The 20,757-nt window shown below is 37.9% G+C and overlaps 2 protein-coding genes across 7 annotated transcripts in view; one reads left to right on the forward strand and one right to left on the reverse strand.

Annotated features, from left to right (window-relative positions):
* UTRN (utrophin) overlaps nucleotides 1-20,757 on the reverse strand; it is a 1,623,662-nt gene that overhangs the window by 260,713 nt on the left and 1,342,192 nt on the right. The window lies entirely within an intron of this gene.
* The window catches only part of SHPRH (SNF2 histone linker PHD RING helicase), an 89,148-nt gene continuing 85,280 nt past the window's right edge, over nucleotides 16,890-20,757 (forward strand). For 3 of the 6 annotated variants that reach the window (XR_004476767.2, XM_033405515.2, XM_049695373.1), the window contains exon 1: nucleotides 16,890-17,088. The gene's annotated coding sequence lies outside the window, so the exon portion shown is untranslated. Of the gene's footprint in view, nucleotides 17,089-17,173; nucleotides 17,300-20,757 lie in introns of those variants that run through there. The other 3 variants (XM_033405494.2, XM_033405525.2, XM_033405505.2) reach the window with 2 other exon arrangements.

Genomic DNA, 20,757 nt, shown 5'->3' on the forward strand with positions numbered 1-20,757 from the left:
GTGATCTCAGATAACACTGGCATTCAAACATAAAATTAGGAGCCACGAGAAAAATCCTAATAGTTCCCCCTGAAAAATAGTATAATGTTTGTCTTAGGTGGTACACTTATTTTTGTAATCAAAATGGTTATTGCTACTCTATTTCATCTACATTTTCATTTTTTATAGCACCTTAGGAAACTCATCAATGGCTCTTCAGTAAGGATGATAATGAGGATATTGTTTCTGTAGTACAAGTGTTCTTTTGAGACACTCAGGTGACATCTCTTTCTGGTCTTAGTGTTAAGTGATGACCATATTTTAAGCAAGTAACTAATTCCTACATTATATTGCCTTGAATCACATATTAAAATATGCTTCCGCTTTGCACTGACTTCTGGAAAACTCAAAGTAAAATCTGTGATTGATTCACAGCGAGTAAATAAGGAGAATATATGCTCCATAAGAATAATGCTTACTCCATGAGTAAAGTTCCTGGACTGTATCAGTGTTACACTGATATCCTATTAACTGCATCAATTTTCCACACAGTTATATTTCTTGATGCCTGGCTTTTAGTATTGACCTTTACTTGTTTCAAATATTTGCTGTCCTTTAATAAAAGTTTTCTATTTTCTGTTTTGAGTTCATAACTACTAAGTAATTTGTACTTATCTCTATACTTATATAAACAGACACACACTATAGTACAGATATGACCACAACCGTGTACTTGACATATAAACCCAAGGATGATGGCCAGCCCCAATTGCTTATAGGTATAGATTGCAATAGGTGTAATACTTTTTGTTTTTATTGCCAGCTTTGGGTGTTAGCCATACTAGCAGAACATTAGGAAAAATCTTATTCCATATCTTGTCAAGTCTTCCCTAACAGAATCTTAGTTGTATTCAGGTAGCCGGCTAAGATTCCTTCATCTCAGGGAAGGTAAGTCTTTTGTTAGCCCTAGAAAATGACCCATGATTAATAAAAACTAGTTACAGAAATCCTATTATACCACGTTCCTTCATTAAATATTTTTTCGCAAATTTCTTGGAGACAGAGGTGGTCATATCACAATAGTTATACTCAACAAGACATAAGAGAAAGTCTGCTAGGAGACTTTGGGGAAAAATTTTGTCCCCCTATAAAAAGATAGACTTTGCAAGAAGAAATTTTTATGTCCCTGGCCCTTTCTACTCAGGATACTGGTTGTGTGGTTTCGGTGCCTGCAGCTGCTGCAGCTGTCTTGAGACTATGTCTGGAAGGCCCCTGAGAGAGAGCGTGGAGATGCTAACAAAGTGAAATGCTATCCTTGAGCTGCTATACGCAACCTGTCATCACCTTCGTTCAGATTTCTTGCCTTTCTTATATAAGCCACAATCCATCAGGAATTCTAATTGCATATAAATTCCTTCCCAACTGATAAAATTAATGCTTTAAAAATGTATGGTTAAATTATTAACGGACAAGCATTTTTCATTAAAAAATTATATTTACCTCCAGATAATTTCCTCCCAGATATTAGGACATGTAAACACACTCTACCTTGATGACAGTCTCTCTACCAGTATGAGAGGTTAAATATTGCTTTCTGGAATAATTACTCACTGGTCTCATTATCTTCAATAGCTGTGATTTCAAGGGATTGGAAATAAAAAATAATTTTTCTTTAAAAATAACTAAACAGTTCCTATCAAGCATCTAGTTCCTGTAGCTGGAGCTAGAGAGTCAGTAAAAAATGAAATAAAGTTATAAAGAGTGTCACAAATGGAAAAATCAGAGTTAGACTAACTTTTAAAGTAAATATATGACATAAAAAGAATGCCCATAATTTGAACATCTGTCTTGGCAGAGATATAGATGGTTAAACTTGGAAGAAACTGCTACGTGACATTAATTTCTACTATTATTTGCTTAACAGGTAAGTTCAATAGAGTCTTTTAGAAGAGCTTACAAGAACAGTTTTATATCATGCATATTTTTGCAAGGAAAAGCTTTTTAAAAATTAAATTTAGCCCATCATGCATGTAACAAGAACAATAGAGTTGGTAATTCATTATATTAATGATATATTTTCAACCTGTGTTATTTTCCATATTCTAACTATTTATTTAAATACATAATTAATATATTTCTAGACAACTATACAACTTTTAACTCCAGATTTACTTTAGAAACAGAGTTGCATATTCCTACCTGAAATCTAATTCTTTTATATTTAATCTTCCTATCACAATATATGTTCCAGTTACAAAATCGTGTTTATTTAATTTTACTTAACTAATTAAATGAGATAGATAACCATAAGTAGAATTTACAAATACAGCCTCTTTCTCTTTCTCCCCAAGGGAGCTATACCGGTCCTTTAGTTGCTTTATAGTCTAGTTAACTGCAGCTAAAAGTAAATGGTTATTTTCTAGTTGGAGATTTGATTTTTCAGGGAGAAACAAAATACTTGTTTGCTTATGCAGGTTCAAGCAGCTTTGTTTCCCACAAGTTATGTAAGACAGATATTTTTGATGCTACTATTCTCAGGCTAAATTTGTTAATATTTCAAAAACAAAATTCATTTGGGATTTTCTTCTGTTACCACTAAGGAATCATTAAGCTGTGTATCACAGACTAAATGTGCACATTTCAAAAGAAAGGCCCTAGTCTTCCAGTATATCTATTCTCATTGCTTGCATGGTATTTTTCCCCATTGTAACCACAATGTATAAACCACATATACACAAATCTGGGAATAACTTGAAAAGTAAACAAATTTTTGTTTCTTAACTGGTGTCTTAGCCAACCAAACACAATATTCTCTGATTATAATGCTCTAAAAGACACAGATATAGAGGAAATTGTGACTTAGGCAATGCTCATTTTTTAATGGCTTCTTTACCTCACCTCTGGAACAATGCTTTCTATTTTCTATAGCCCCAACCAACAAACCATTAATTCAACTGGCCACTCTCACAAAAGCAGCTGAGCATAATGGACTTTACAGGGTTGCTGCTTATCATATGTGTTGTATATACCTTCCTTCCCAGTTCCTTAAGGCTGTGCTTTCCCTGGTGAATCTCACACTAATCTAGCTGACAAGGTTTCATTAGGAGGAGCCCCACACCATTGCCATATTTATTACAGCCTCTGAAAAATAAATATATTTTTAAAACTCTAAGTTGCTATGTAAATATAGGTGGCCATTGTCTTAGTCTGTTCAGGCTGCTATAATAAAATACAAAAGACTGAGTAGTTTATAAACAATAGAAGTTTATTTCTCAAGGTTCTGAAGTCTGGAAGTCTGAAAGCAGGGAACCAGCACAGCCAGGTGAGGGCCCTTTCCTAGGTTACAAACTTTGTTTGTATCCTCACGTGGCAGGAGCAGCGAGAGATCTAAGCAAAGCCTCTTTCATAACGGCAATAATTCCATTCATGAGACCCCTACACTTATGACCTAATCACGTCCCAAAGGCCCCATCTCCTAATACCATTACCTAGGGGGTTACATTTCAAAATATGGATTTGTGGGAGGCACATAAACATTCAGACCATAATAGTCACTGCTTATGTTTCTGTTGTCAATTCAACAACAATTGATATTTATTGAGTGCCTACCACATGCCAGGCACTTTTCTAAGTGATTTGGGATGGATCAGTGAACTACACAAAAAAATCTCTGATTTCCTTCTATCAAGAAGAAACAAAATAAATATTAAACATAATGAACTAGTAAATTATATGTGTCACAAGTACCCTAGTGAAAACAGAACTGCAGATTAGGGTACAGAAGTGTAAATTGGAGACCAGAAAGTAAGATTTAATTTTAAATGGGATAGTCAGGCCTATTGAGAAGGTGACATTTGAACAAATATTTGAAGGAGGTGAGGGAGTGAGCTTTGAAGATATATATGAGTGTTTCAAGCAGAGGAAGCATCCAGTGAAATGCCCTGAGGTTTGAGGGCTCTTGGTGTGACTGAAGACACATAAGGATGTCTTTCTGGATGGAACAAAGTGAATGAGGGAGAAAACAGTAGGGGATGAGGTCAGAAAAAAAATGGGGAACAGTTTATACAGAGCCTTGCAAGCCATTGTAAGGAATCTGGTTTCTATTCTGCATGAAATAGGGGAGCCATTGAACAGTTTTGAGCAGAGAAGTGACATGATCTGACTTATGATTTAATAAGATTACTCTGACTACTTTGAGAAGAATATTCTGTAGAGAGGCAAGTGTGGAAGTACTGAGACCAGTTAGGAGACTAGTGCAATAATACAGACAAAAGATAACAGGGGCTGAATTAGACCAGGCCAGTAACAATAGAGATAGTGAGAAATGGTCAGCCTCTGGATAGAGTCAATAGGATTATTAAGTAGAGCCAGTAGGATTTTCTGAAGGAATGAATGTGGAGTGGAATTTTTTTAAAATGAATCACGGATGACTCTAAGATTTGGGGCTTGACAAGGAATTTCTGAAAGGATGGAGTTGTAATCAACTGTTACTACCAGCAGGGTTTAAAAGTTGCCTTCATTACCATGGCCTGGAACAAATTTTGGTTATTGTTTCTTAGCTAGCTTCTTATCTTAATATAATCAGTAAAGGTGAGTTCTATACATGGAAAAGGTGTCTATGTGGCATGATTTCCAAGTAGCAGGGAAGTACAGTGCCCTCCAAAGTCCCCCACTTCTTGTTTGTGTCTTGAATTTAAATTGTTTGAACTTTTCGTAAAGGTTTTAAATACTACTACAATACAAATGATCCTAAAAACAGATGCCATTTAAGTTGTTATCAATTAACAAGTATGTTTACACCTTTTATGCAAGAGTGGTCAAAGACATATAGAAAGATGGAGATGGAAAGGGTCTTTTCAGCTGTTATGATGATTTAAAAATAAGTAACCTGAAAGTCGTAGAAATTAAGTGACTTGTCCAGGATCATAAAACTCATTGGGGGGCTTCCCTGGTGGCACAGTGGTTAAGAATCTGCCTGCCAATGCAGGGGACATGGGTTCGTGCCCCGATCCGGGAAGATCCCACGTGCCGCGGAGCGGCTGGGCCTGTGAGCCATGGCCGCTGAGCCTGCAAGTCCGGAGCCTGTGCTCCGCAACGGGAGAGGCCACAACAGTGAGAGGCCTGTGTACCGCAAAAAAACAAAAAACAAACAAACAAAAAAACTCACTGGGGCAAGATGAGACCAGAATCCAGGTCTCCTGGTTCCTAGTTCAGTGCTTGTTTTGGGTAGGTTTGCTGGAGGAACAAAATGAGTAATGCAGAATGGATCCCTGTTTGGGAAGACAGTGGTGCTAAAGGTGGGAAGGGACATCAAACAGAAGGCAAGAATTATTATAAGGTGTACACCTTGAACATATACAATGTTTATATGTCAGTTATGCCTCAGGAAAGCTGTTAAAAATAAGTAAGATAAACAAACAATTAAAAAGTAAATAAAAATTTGACCCTAGATTCTTCTTCACCTCCTGCTACATCTACATCTCTCTCCACTCACAACCGCCTCCTAGAAACAAAATCTACACTGGATGACCACTTCTCTTCACTTCTCATTCACTCTTCACCCTACTGCAAGCAAGTCTCCCCTCATCACTACTTAAACTCCTCAAGCAAAAGTCACTAATGACCTCCTGAGAGACCCATAGAATCTTTTTCGTTTTCTGAGACTTGATTTCTCTCCAGCATTTGTTCCCCCCAATATTAAAGCTCTCTCTTCACTCAGTTTCTATGACATTATGCTTTCTGGGTGTTCCATCTTACAACTCAGCCCACGCGTTCTAAGTCTCCTTTTCAGCTCTTTCTCTTATACTTGCTCTTTAAATGGTGGTGTTCCCCAGGGCTCTATTCTCGGCCTTCATCTCTTCCTGCTTTACAAGCGGTCTCTGAGTGATTTTATCCTTTCCCTTGACTTCATCTACCACCTGTGTGCTCATCTCCATCTCCTGGCCAGACTTTTTCTCTAGTCCTACTCTCATGTGGTCATTCATTTAATTATTCAACTTGTCCAAATCAAGTGCCCCTTTTGTGCATTCTATCCACAGGCATCTGAAACTCAGCAAGACCCAAACTGAAAGCATCTTTTTCTCCAAACTCTATCTACCTGCTGATGTACTCCTTATCTACCTGCTGATGTACTCCTTATCTCTATAAAAGGCACTACCTGACTCACAGATTGCTCCCCTCCTCTCCATTCCTCCTGATACTGCCTTAGTCCAATTCCTTACCCTATTTGGGCTCACTAGCTGCAATGATGTTCTAATAATCTGTCTCCAGAGTCTTCCCATCCGTCTGTCCCCCACAGCATAGCTAGAATTATCTATTACACAAATCTGACCATATAATTTCCCTGATTAAAATCATTCTATGCCCCCCATATTGATAATGGAATAAATTCCAAGGGCCTTATCATGGTATAAAATGTTCCAATAATCAAACCCTTGGCTACTACCCCATTTTAATTCACTTCTTGCTCTTCCCTTACCATGTATTCACTTTCACCCTTCATTCCACCTATGTGCAACAGCCTACAATTTCTTCAAAAAATCCACCTCCAGGCCTTCATACTCAAGAGGCTCATTTTACTGAGGATACCTTATCTCCTTGTCTACCTGGAACATACCTATTAATCCTTCAACACTCAATTACCCAACACTCGATTATCCTCAGCAGTTTCTAACCATCCCAATAGTTTGTCATTCGCTCATTTATGCCCTCAAAATAATCAGCACTCTATCATAGGGCATATAAAAGTTCATTACACTCATTTTAACACAGCTTTCTTTTCTTACTAGACAATGAGAGAAATTGACAAGGACTCTATCTCATTCAACTTTATATTCCCACAATTTGTAAAGCATTTGACATACAATTATGTAAAATAGTTGCTGAACAGAATGTATCATAAGTAAAAAAATAAAAAATTACTGCATATGTAATATCTTTATCCAAAGAAATAAATATCTAATTATATACTTTCAAGTACCAAAGTAACTGTGAATGGGTATTTTAGATATGGAGGAGTGGGGAGTTGGTTTCTATATCCTTTAAGTTATTCTCATATTGTTAGTGCTTCTACTATGCCTGCCTAGGGTACACCTGCCTCACAGACTTCATAAATTTTCCTTTGCATTATATAGCAATAAGGTAGCAGAGAAGTCAACTCTGTACAGAATTTGGTCTGTATTTTTACCTTTTCTGTGCACTATTTAAAACCTCATTCAAACTAGCAAAGCTTACTATAATTTTCAGGCAGTGTCTCTACAAGCCACAGCATTTTCCTTCAAAATGAGGGTGATGATCATTTTCCTATAAGATTTATTGTACAGTAGAAAAGCACTCATGCTTCTCCAAGAAATGGAAGGATATTAAATTATAAAGAGAAGTTCAGACTAAGTTAGGAAATCTGTCTAAACCAATATTTTGGTACTTGCCACAAAAGATTTTAACATACCAGGTTTTCAAAAAACACTCTAAAATAGCAAAGAGACCCTTATGACATAATAGCAGTGAAACATTTTTTTGTAGCTTCCACATAGTTATATATTTATCTCTAATTAGAAAATAAAGCATATGGTACAGAGAAACTAAAAGCAAGATTTATTTACATCTACAAACATATTTTTTCCATCATTCATTTCAGTATTTTGAATTTTCTAATGACTATATAGCCAGCAGTCACTATAGAAATATTACATCTCTTTAAGCTTGCACTGTAAAAGGGATGAGGATGATAAAAAACTTAACTAAAACTGGCTCTTTAGGGCAGAGGAACTTCAATAAATCTGAAGAGTTTTCCAAATACATATCTGTATTCAAAATGACTGAAAACACACATTCATAAATATTCTATTTTGCATAAGAAGATGACTCTTTTGTAATCAGGGTAATACTCACTGATGATTTGGATTTATTTTCAATGTTTAATTAAATATTTCATTTCTGCCAGTATATCCATTATGAATTACCCTCCTTAATGATACACATTTATGCTTTTCAAGTTGATTTTCATATATTAAATTTAACTGGAAAAAATTGAACAAATATTCTGCACAGGAGAAATAGGCATTAAAGCAACAGGACTCCTTTACTGGTTTCTGGTAGAACAGGTGAAATTCCTCCCACTCCTTGTCAAACAAAATCTAGAAAACCCACATTTGTTAAAAATATTTGGGACACAAAAAGCTTCTAGCTATTGTAATACTGTTTGGCTAAGAATTTCTTCTACATGGATAATTGCCTTTCAAAGGATCAAAATAATACAATGAGATATATAATACCTATTGATTACAAATGAATCATTTTTTGATGAGGGTAGTTCAAACTGTTGAAATTTCTCAATTACCACCTTTTTCAGCTTCATTGAGGTATTGACAAATATAACTTGTATATATTTAAGGCATCCAACTTGATGATTTAATATACATGTACATTGTAACATGATTACTACAATCAAGTTAATTAAGATATCCATAACCTCACATGGTTATTATATTTTTTGTAGTGAGAACACTTAGGATCAACTCTTCTAGCAAACTGCAGGTATACAATACAATACTATTAATTATGGTCACATGCTGTACATTAGATCTCCAGAACCTATTCATCCTGCATAACTGAACATGTGCACCATTTGAACATCTCCCCATTTCTCCCATCCCCCAGCCCCTGGCAAATACCTTTCTACTTTTCTGCTTTTATGAGTTCAAATGTTTTAGATTCCACAGATAAATGACATCATGTAGTAGTTTGTCTTTCTGTGTCTGGCTTATTTCACTTAGCACAACGTTCTCCAGGTTTGTCCATGTTGCAAATGGCAGGATTTTCTTTTCTTTTAAGGCTGAACTATATATATATTCACATTTTCTTTATTCACTCATCCATTGATGAACACTTTAGGTTGTTTCTATGTATTGAATATTGTGCATAATGCTGCAATGAACCCCATAGAAGTGCAGATATCTCTTCAAGATACTTGTTTCATTTCCTTTGGTTATATACCCAGATATGAGATTGCTAGATCATATGGTAGCTCTATTTTTAACTTTCTGAGGAATTTACAAGCTGTTTTCCATGATGGCTGTACTAATTTACATTCCCACCAACAGTGTACCAGGGTTCCTTTTTCTCTATATCCTTGCCAACCGCTCTTTTGTCTTTTTTTTTTTTTTTTTTTTTTGCGGTACGCGGGCCTCTCACCGATGTGACCTCTCCGGCTGCGGAGCACAGGCTCCGGACGTGCAGGCTCAGCGGCCATGGCTCACGGGCCCAGCCGCTCCGCGGCACATAGGATCCTCCTGGACCGGGGCACGAACCCATGTCTCCTGCATCGGCAGGCGGACTCTCAACCACTGCGCCACCAGGGAAGCCCTTGTCTTTTTGATAATAGCCATTCTAACAAGTGTGAGGTAATATCTCATTGTAGGTTTGATTTCGACTTCTCTGATGATTAGTGATGTTGAGCATCCCTTCATCCGTATACCTGTTGGCCATTTGTATGTGCTCTTTTGATAAGTATCTATTCAGGTCCTTAGCCCATTTTTTTTTAAACATCTTTATTAGAGTATAATTGCTTTACAATGGTGTGTCAGTTTCTGCTTTATAACAAAGTGAATCAGTTATACATATACATATGTTCCCTTATCTCTTCCCTCTTGCGTCTCCCTCCCTCCCACCCTCCCTATCCCACCCCTCTAGGTGGTCACCAAGCACTGAGCTGATCTCCCTGTGCTATGCGCTTAGCCCATTTTTTCATCGGGTTTATTTTTCGGTTTTATTGTTTGCTTGTTTTTGCTGTTTAACTGATTGAGTTATTTATATATTTCAGGTATTAACCCCTTACCAGTTATATTGTTTGCAAATATTTTCTCCCATTCTGTAGGTTGCTTTTCCACTCTGTTGATTGGTTCCTTTGTTGTGCAGAAACATTTTAGTTTGATGCAATCTCATAGAAAAATAGACAAATCTCATTGTCTGTTTTTGCTTTTGTTCCTGGGCTTTTAGTGTCATATCCAAAAAAATCACTGCCCAGACTAATGTGAAGAAGCTTTTTCCCTATGTTTTAATCTGGTAGTTTTGCAGTTTCAAGAATTATGTTTATTCCTTTAATCTGCTTTGAATTGGTTTTTGTAGATGGTGTGAGAGAAGGGTCCAGTTCTCCCAAAATTTATTGAAGAGACTATCCTTTCCTCATTATGGGTAATTAGCATCCTTGCCAAAGATCAGCTGACTGTAAATGTGTGGATTTATTTCTGGGCTCTCTATTCTGTTACACTGATCTATATGTCTTTCTTATGCCAGTACCATACTGTTTTGATATAGCTTTGTAATAAAGTTTGAAACCAGGAAGTATGATACCTTCAGCTTTGTTTTTCCTTCTCAAGATTCTTTTGGGGTTCCATATGAATTTGGGGATTGTTTTTACTACTTCCGTAATGAATGTCATTGGGGTTTTGATAGGGGTTGCATTGAATCTACAGATGGCTTTGGGTAGTATGGACATTTTATGAATTCTTCCAATTCATGAACATAAGATGTCTTTCCATTTATCTGTGTCTTCTTTAATTTCCATCATCAATGTTTTATAATTTTCAGTGTATAAATCTATGTCTTTTGTTAAGTTTATTCCTAAGTATTTTATTATTTTTGTTGCTATTGTGAATAGAATTATTTCCTTAATTTCCCTTTCAGATAGTTTATTGTTTGTGTATAGAAACATGAATGATTTTTGTATTTATTTTGATTTTGTATCCTTCAACTTTACCGAATTCATTTATTAGCTCTAACAGGTTTTGTTGGTTGAGTCTTTAGGGTTTTCTACATATATAATTATGTCATCTGCAAACAGGGATAATTGTACTTCTTTTCCAATTTGGATGCCTTTTATTTCTCTTTTCTTATCTCACTGCTCTGGCTAGGACTTCCAGTACTATGTTGAATAGAAGTGGTGAGAGTGGGCATTATTGCCTTGTACCAGATATTCAAGAGAAAGTTTTCACTTTTTCCTCGCTGAATATGATATTAGCTGTGGGCTTTTCACATATGGCCTATGGCCTATTTTGTGTTATGGTAAATTCCTTCTATACATATTTTCTTGAGAGCTTTAATCATGAATGGATGTTGAACTTTGTCAAATGCTTTTTCTGCATCTATTGAGATTATTATACAATTATATTAAATACTTATTATACCTTGATATAATTATTATATATTATTACTAGGTTGTTTGAGATTTTTCTTGTTTCTTGATGTAGGCATTTATCTCTATGAACTTCCCTCTAAGAACTGCTTTTGCTGTATTCCATATATTTTGGTATGTTGTATTTCCATTCTCACTTGTCTCAAGGTATTTTTTTAAATTTATCTTTCCATTTCTTCTTTAACTCATTGGTTGTTCAGCAGCATGTTGTTTAATCTTCACTTATTTGTAAATTTTCCAGTTTTCTTCTTGTAATTGATTTCCCACCTCTGTGGTGGGAAAAGATGCCTGATATGATTTCAATCTTCTTAAGTTTATTAAGAATTGTTTTGTGGCCTAAGATAGGATCACTTACGGATAATGTTTCATATGCACTTTAGAAGAATGTGTATTCTGTTGCTTTTGGATGGAATGTTCTGTGTATTTCTGTTAAGTTCATCTGAACTAATGTGTCATTTAAGGCTGATGTTTCCTTAATGATATTCTGTCTAGATGATTTATCCATTGATATAAATTATTGTATTGCTATTTCTCCCTTTAGTCTGTTAATATATGCTTTATATATTTAGGTGCTCCTATGTTGGGTGTATAAATATTTACAAATGTTAAATCCGCTTGTTGGATTGATCCCTTTATCATTACGTAATGCCCTTCTTTGTCTCTTATTATAGTCTTTGTTTTAAAGTCTATTTTGTCTGATATAAGTATAGCTACCCCAGCTTTCTTTTAGTTTCCATTTGCATAGAATAGCTTTTTCCATCCTTTCATTTTCAGTCTGTGTGTTTCCTTATATCTGAAGTGAGTCTCTAGTAGGCAGCATACAGACGGATCTTGCTTTTTATCCATTAAGCCACTCTATGTCTTTTGACTGAGGAATTTAGTATATTTATATTTAACGCAGTTACTGATAGGTATTTACTTATTGTCATTTTGTTAATTGTTTTCTGGTTGTTTTATAGTTCCTCTCTATTCCTGTCTTCTTCTCTTGCTCTCTTCCTTCATAATTTGCTAACTTTGTTTAGTGGTATGTTTAAAATCCTTTCTCTTTAAGTTTTGTGTATCTACTATAGGTTTTTGCTTTGTGGTTACCATGAGGCTTACATATAACAACTTACATCTGTAACAGTCTACGTTAAGTTGGTACGAACTTAAGGCTGATAACATTCTAAAGCTCGACATTTTTGCTCTCCCCCACCCAACAATTTTTTTATGTTTTAGAAGTTACATCTTACATCTTTTTATCTTGTGTATCCCTTAACTAATGATTGTAGTTACAGTCCTTTATCAGATGAGCCTTTTGCAAATATTTTCTCCCAGTATGTGTCTTGTCTTCTAATTCTCTTGATATTGTCTTTTGCAGAGCAGATTATTTTAATTTTAATGAAGTTTAGCTCATCAATTTTTTTGTCATGGATCATGCCTTTGGTATATTATCTAAAAGTACCATCATCACCATACCCAAGGCCATCTAGGTTTTCTTCTGTGTTATCTTCTAGGAATTTTATAGTTTTGTATTTTATATTTAGATCTGTGACCTATTTTGAGTTAATTCTTGTGAAGGTAATTTTGGTATTTTAAGGTATGAGATGGTTTCCAGGATTGGTGCCCCAGTTTATAACATTATGCATATGGGAAATAAGGATTTGATTTACATAAACTTGTTTTTTAAGCATCCAGGAATCAATTACTTCATAAGCTGGAGGTCATTTGCTCAAGTGGTTTCCAAATATCTGTCTTTAAATTGGTTTCAGTAGAGTTACCTGAGATGGTTGGATGGATTTGGTTTGTTTTTTAAAAATTAACTCTCAGGAGCTAATAGTCAAGAGGGGAATTTATGGTACATAGACATAATTGATCATTAGATACTACTATCATGCAGTATGTAAAGTATTTAAGTTTAAGAGCCCAAAAAGGAATTCAGCAAATTTACAGGATTTAAAGGAAGTGAAACTCATACCTAATTTTGCCATTGTCTCCAAAATTGACCTAAAAAATACACCAGTGCTGATGTCTGAGCATGGTGTTAACCTTCTAGTGGATGGAAGCTTCAGAAAGGTTCTTCATCCTCTGGCAAGCATCATTTTATGCTAACACTACTATGATTAACCTTCCTTGAGATTTTAGATTCATTCTGAAAGTGCTACATCACATTTGTACTTTAAAATGACACATGATAGAAACCTTTTAAATATTCAAAAAGTATTTCTGGGGCTTCCCTGGTGGGGAAGAGAGTGGTTCCCTCTCTTGTGGTTGAGAGTCCGCCAGCCGATGCAGGGGACGTGGGTTCGTGCCCTGGTCCGGGAAGATCCCACGTGCCGCGGAGCGGCTAGGCCCATGAGCCATGGCCACTGAGCCTGCACGTCAGAAGCCTGTGCTCCGCTACGGGAGAGGCCACAACAGTGAGAGGCCCGCGTACCGCAAAAAAAAAAAAAAAAAAGTATTTCACTTCTATTTTTGTCAGAATTGCATAATAAATATTACTTAAGTCATAAGCATCGAAAGACTTATCTACAATATTACTATTCCTTAATGCTCAGAGGCCATATTGACAAAATCAGCTGGAAAAAAAATGCAATTAGGAAAAGTAACAATTGGGAATGGAGGTGGGGAGGGACTCAGAAGGGTACCAAGGATACAGATTATATTATCTTCATTAATAAACACTGAATATAATCTCTTATCTTTCCTTACCCAACAGACCCAACTTCAACTTTTTCCTTGTGCTTACCTAACTTACAAGCATTGCTTTATTAACACCCAAAACAAGTACTTACAAAGAAATGGTGAATTCCCGTTTCCTTATGTCCTAAGTTCATGTCCAATGCAGCATTTTATGTCCCGATTCCAAATTTTGCTTTACAAATTAGGAGAGGCAGAGTTTTCAGTTTGCAGGTTGAGCTTGCAGCAGGGGAGATAGAACAAACTTTGGACTTTGAAATAAATTTGACCTGCAAATCACCAAGGAAAAATTAAATTGAAAGTTAACACTTAAACCTATCCATGACTAGCCTGAGCAAAAACTGTGAAGTTCTAAACATTGTGTTCAAGTCACACACCTCCTGCCCCCAAATGTGGTCAAGCTACAGCAAAGCATGCCCAGGCCCTATGATACCATTTCTTGTTTGTTTGACCTGGCACTCATTCACTTCAACACAGCTGATCACCTCTACTAGCACCAATTTTCCAAGACAATGTTTCTTCCTCTCACTGTTAGTACTACACACACTTTAACAATGGCTTTGGACATTGTGATTCATTCTGAAATAGTGACTTTGACGTTAATATTTTCATTTTGTCAGGAGGAGGAAAAGCAATCCTAAGACAGATTGGTAGTAAGGAAAATGGAAACAAAAAGTCACTTTTGGCAAAAAGTCATCTTTGGCAAGCCTCAATCACACTGAGTGGCCATCAACTTCACTTCCACAGAGCAGGCAAATATAAGTAGAATATGGGATAAACTTCTCAAGCAATTTTATTAATGATCTTTCTATTAAGGAGTGCTGGGTCTGAATGATACTTGTTGATATACTCTGCCTTGTGTCATCAAGCAATTACACACCTCTTGCCTTCATTTTTCCCATGGCAACCTAGAAAGTTTGGTGAAAATTTGTTCATTTTTATTTGATAGACAACATGACTTAGTAATAAGAGGAAATAGCCTAGACAGAGAATCCAGAGGAATTCTAGATTCTCTTGTTCTCTGAGAGCCAAACTGTGGCAAATCACCAAATTTCTGAGACACAGATTCCTCTTTAAATGAAAAATTTAAATATCTCATATTATCATTTTAAGATGATGGAAAAACGAACATGAAAGGGCTTTGCAAAACGAAGTTCTACTCCTAAATCATCAGTCATGCTTTTCTGCCTCCAAAGGGAGTTAAATTTACATTTACTCATTTACTACCTCTCAACCATTCCTCCTCCTTGAGAACAACTTAAAACATTCTTTTCTAAAATTGATGACCTGAGTTAGGGGCAAGGTTAGAATAAAGCTACTATCCCCAAAAGGAACTGGATCTATAGCTTTGGCCTAGTGGACCACACAAGGAAGCAAACGGTCTGACTTCAGCTATTTACAGTTTCAAGAAGAAGCAGTTGAACTCTATGTAGACTGAGTGGTTCCCTGATTGGTTGATGTCTGATCAACTGATTCCCACTTGAGGAATGCTATTACATCTTTAGCATCTAATGGGTGGATGAACTGAGTGTTGTCAGGGGTGAACAGCTATTTCACAGCTGCGAGCTTCCAGAATGCAAAGGTGCAAAAATGAGCATTAGCTCTGGTGATTCTAATATGAAAAAACATTACTTCATAGAGAACTTTTCAAAGACTACACAGGGCACTTTGCAAATACAGGATTGAACATACCATTGGAAAATTCAAGAGGAAGAATTTTCTTTAATTGTAAGAACAGGATACTGTATAGAATTCCATCTCTGTAGGTGAAATTACATCTCCAGACACACAACTGGATCTACACTTTAATATTTTGTACAGGATAACAATAATGTCTATAGAGATTAATTACCCTGATCAAGCTGAACAAAGATGAAATGATGCTGTGCTTATTTTTAAATATTTCTGCCTGGTACCAGCTGAACTCAGTCAAATTATGAGCTTAATTTTCTGCTCCAATGGTGAAATGTGACATAAAACTATCAAAGATAACCTTTTACAGCACAATAAACGTTTAAATATGGAGTTTCAAATTACACTTCCAAAAGAAAGGCTCCATTATGTCTTGTATCAATACTTAGTTAAAGGATCAGTTCTCCAATGAAGAGGGACTCTGCTTGCCTACTGCTCCAGCACTAGCATTTCTTTTTCAACTTGCCTTATGAAGACTTGGATAAGGTCACTGATTTCCACTGAATTCTACGTGGTTTCATTTATGCAAATGGCCTCTCTTAAGCTATTTTAGAGGTCTAAAGAATATGGACCACTCCGGACTCTCTCCGCAGCTAACGGACGCTCCCATAGGCAAGAACTTACTTTTGTCCTTCTGTGATCACACAGGCCAAGACGCCACTCCACAGTATAATGCTGAGTCCTTATTAGGTACTCAATCACTGAGTGCCCCATGTTCCTGAGGGTTATTTTTCAGGCTCTTGGCCTTGAAGCCTCTCAGTTATGCCAGTTATCTAGGCATAAGCCTACGTCCAAGAAAAGCGGCTACCGCTCAGTGAAGAGAAGGAAAAGGACTAAGATATCGGAAGGCCACCTTCAGCACAATACGTGTAGTTTTTTCCTCATCTTAAAATATTTACTCACATCTCCCTGGAAAGTCTTTTAAAATCACTTTTCTGAGGGAGATAAGCTTCATCCGTAACTAATTAGTGGCTGCTTTCTGGAAACAATTTAAAAGGTGCATTTGCAGAATTCTCTTTTTGTTAAAGCCACAACTCTTACATCTGGCACTCGCTTCAAACTGGTCCCACTCCCTTCCGCTGGGAGCCTCGCCCCTTCAGCCGGGAGCCTCGCCCCTTCAGCCGGGCGCCCCGCTCACTTCTAAATCCGCTTAGAGCCCCGCCTCCTCCTTAGAGGTTCCAGCCAATCCTGTATTCTCCAATGTCTTGGTGTCGAGATATCGCGAGACTTCGACCGTGTCTTTCGAGAGTCTCTAACCGTGTGGACTTGCGCAGAAGACACTCATGAAGCCACTGCCGGACAAAGGGGGCAGGGCGCTCCTACGTGCGCGTTCACCTTGACCCCTCGCTCCAGCGCGCGCCCGGCACCTAGGAGCTGTGGTTTCTGGGCCCCCCAAGGAACCGCAACACACGCCAGCCTAAATCGCGCGTGCCTACCTCAGGTGGATGTTCGCTGGGTGGCGAATGCATGTCCGGGACCTGCGGGGGCATTAGAGGGCCCTGAGCCTTGGTGCAGAGAGGCTCTAGGGGCTTGGAGAACGAGTCTAGGTAGGCGCTTGGGTGATGGAGGGTCAGGGGTCAGAGGTCGGGGACGGAAGGCGTCTCTGCACAGAGACGGAGGTCCCAGGGAGGGAGGACTCTGTTGTTCTGGAGTCTGGGAAACTAAAAGGCTGAGACGGAGCCGCAGCGCGAGTCCCCCCGACCCTTCCCCATCCCAGACGTGTGGGCCCGTGCACCGCCGCGGCTCCCCCGGGACGAGGTGGGGCCATGGGAAAGGAGGCTGTGCTTCTCCCCGGGGGCTGGGGCCTGGGGCCTGCAGTGTCTTGTTCGAGCGCCCCGAGGGCTGTGATCGCGCTCCTCCGCCTCGCGGCAGCTTGTTTGCCCGGCCTGCTGGGAGCGGTCGGCGCTGACAGCCCTCCTCAGACTCCTCGAACCGCTTTTGAGTCTTTTGGAAGGAAACTGAGTGGGTATCACTGTTCGCCGCAGATATGCCCCTGGAGACTTGGAACTGGGCAGCTGCCTAGCTTCTTGGTGGGCGGGGTTGTAATGTAGTACAGGGGAGGCCGAGGCCAAGTTAGTCTGAAAGTTCTCAGTTGCCTCTGGAGTCATATTAATTACATTCGCATTCTAAACCACCAGTGCACATTGTACACTTTGACTCCTTGGTAGTTGCTGGTTTCCAGAACCAAGATGTGTTTTCTGATGATTGACGGTCACTGTCAGATAAACAGTATTATTAAATAATGACCATTAAGCTTGTGTCTTTTTTCTAAGTGACTTGATATTAGCCATGAGGTAAAAATCTTAGATGTTTGGTGTTTTCCTACTTGTGTTTAAATTAACTTGTGGCTTTAACGGAACAAAAAAATAATAATTTTAAAGTCATTAAAGCCATTTTTTACTATTCGGTTGGGTGATAGCAAGAATGATGAAACTCCCATGAATTGAAATAATCCATAATATCTGTACTGTCACCAAAAAGACTAGTTGATTTATGATCAGTAATCATGCTGGAAGCAGTGTGGTAGTGAACAGTTGTGGGATAAGTGTACCTGTACTGCAAAAGCTGGCACTTCCTGGAGTTTACAAGGTCCACTTGGCCAATAAGCTGGCAGTTGAGAATAAAATAGTTTAGTTTTGAAGGATGCTATATGTATGTATATATACACTCTTCTTGTCCAGCCTGAAGAACTGTACTTACAGGATTATTAAAACAAATCTTTTATTAAGAGTTCAGGCTAGAAAGATTTGGGGGAAACAATCTGCTGGTGAAAAATCTTATGAGGGCATTTTCTAAGTATCTGTGACTAACATATGTTCTAGAGTTCAGTAGATGAAAATACTCTCAGCCTACTGGGATTATCACTACAGAAGAAGATTGTGGTAATGCTAGGTCACTGAGAACTTTTCAGTTATCAGTAGTGATTGGGCTTCACTTGCATAAGGCTTACCGTGGACAGCAATATCTCAAATGTATATACTCTTTGTTCCCCTAATAGCCTAAACCCAGGCCTACCATGGATTCGTGGTAATTCAGGATTGGTATGTGTCTTTTAATGAAGAGCTAATAATTTGGAGAGGAAAGAACCTGAATAAGTTTAATTGATATCCATTTGTTGTATTGTCTTAGTAACTTAACATTTTATGTTTACTCTTCTAGCAATCTATCTTTGTTTTCTGTTAAAGATACAGGTCAGTCAGTTTTCTCTGTCTCATTCTGGGCCAGAAATAGTAAGGAGTAGTTTCACACTACCTATAGTCTTTTAGAATATGGTTAAGAGAGATTTTTCCATAAAGAAATATGAGTAAAGTACTGTACTAGGTCCTTAAAAAGAGAGAGGGTATTGAGAAAATTAGAGATCTTTGGTTCACGCTACTTTGTATGTCATTTCCATCCTGACACTGACCTGGCATTGGGAGTACAATGCTGAATAGGATACTGTTCTTGCCAAGCTTTCAAGTAGTTCAAAGTCAAACAGTTAAGAACACTGTAGCAGTTGGGATCAAGGAGGAGAGGCCCTTAACTCAGCATACCTGGTCATGGAAGGTTTTGTGGGGAGATTAGGACAGCGATAGGCAGAAAAGCATCAAAGGGCATTTCAAGCAAAAGGCTTTTTACATCTTAAGTGAGGGACAATAAAAATGTGGTCCATATAGAAAACTGCATATAATCATGTTATACCCAAACACTGATATTTAAGGGGAGGAAGAAGAAGCAGAATCATCAAAGATGAGATTCATCTGGTATGAGGAAAACAAGGAGAAGGATTTAGAATTGGAATATGATTAGAGATACGTGGAATTTTACCAGTACTTGACTTATTAGCTACCAGTTAACATTATGGTTATAAGTAGCTTTGATCAAATATTATCTTCTTTGGTTCAAGAGTTATCCCTAGATAGAGATCTGCTAGAAAAAGAGTCAACCAAAACAGGATGGTGGGGTGGAGGGAAGGCAGATCATGAATGTTTGCTCAATAGAGAACTGAACAAAACGAGAGCCTTGCTAGAAATCCTGGTCTTTATTTTTCTTCAACTTATCATTGTAATTGACAAATACTTCTGTAATATTAGAAGAATCAGATTGGAAGCAAATATCTGAAAGAATGTGCAGATTATAGTGGTATATATCACTTAAAAGATACTGGATGAGCCTTACCAGAGAAAAGAACAGAGAGTTGAAGGAATGTGTTCGGATTCAATAATATCTCTATTACAAGACTGTTGTAAGAGAAAGGGCACACATTAACCTCTCTTCGCAATTGATTGGCTCAAAATGGTCATGGATTACTAGAGATGCAGCACCAGTTGAGCAGACATTTCCCATCTATACTATACTTTGGAAAGAAAGAAGTGGATTTTAGTAGGCAGCTAGCTAACAATAACGAGGTTTCTCAAACTTGGCTGCGTGCTGGAATCGCCTAGGGAGCCTAAGAAATAATGGAGGTAGTGCCTGGGCCCTGCCCCAGAGATTATAATTTAATTGGCTGGGGTAGTACCAGGCATCAGGATTTTTTAAATTTCCTCCAGGTGATTCTAACGTAAGTCAAATTTGAAACACACTGATCTATAGTCTCCCATCCTGCCACTTTAAAGTTTGGTTATTGTAAAATATAGTTTATAGTGTTCTCGGGGTGATGATAATAGCAACTACCACTTACTGAATATGTGCTAAATTTCTGTTGCTGTGCTCTTGTACATACACAATGAGGCTAGACAATTTGTACGTGCAAGGCTAGAATTAGAATCTGTTGATAGGACTTCAAAGCCCACATTCTCTCCTGTAAACCGGATTGCTTTGCAGATGTGAGACACTTTAGCCAGTTGCTTTGGGGGCTTTTAGAGTTAATGATTCCATAATTACCATGTTACTAATATTACTGTGATTGGTGTGATAGGTTGTGTAACTGGCCCAGTTCCCTCCCCATCCCCTACCTCATATCCACGCTCTTTGCCATGAGCGGTTCCACCCATAAAGAAGTGTAATATATCTCCCCACCTCTTGACTTTGAGTCCATCCATGTGACTTGCTTTGGCCCGTGGAACCTTAGTGGTTTTACCCTGACCAAATGCAGGAAAATACTTGTTTGGTTGGATTTGTACTCTTACACCTCAGTCACTGCCGTAAGAACACTCCTGAGTTTTTTTTCTGGTCCCAGGAGAAGGATGAGGACTACGTTAAGCAGAGCCAAGCTGCTTCTCCTGAAACCTAGCCCA

This window comes from Orcinus orca, chromosome 12 (genome assembly GCF_937001465.1).
Source record: "Orcinus orca chromosome 12, mOrcOrc1.1, whole genome shotgun sequence".
NCBI classification, from domain to species: Eukaryota; Metazoa; Chordata; class Mammalia; order Artiodactyla; family Delphinidae; genus Orcinus; species Orcinus orca.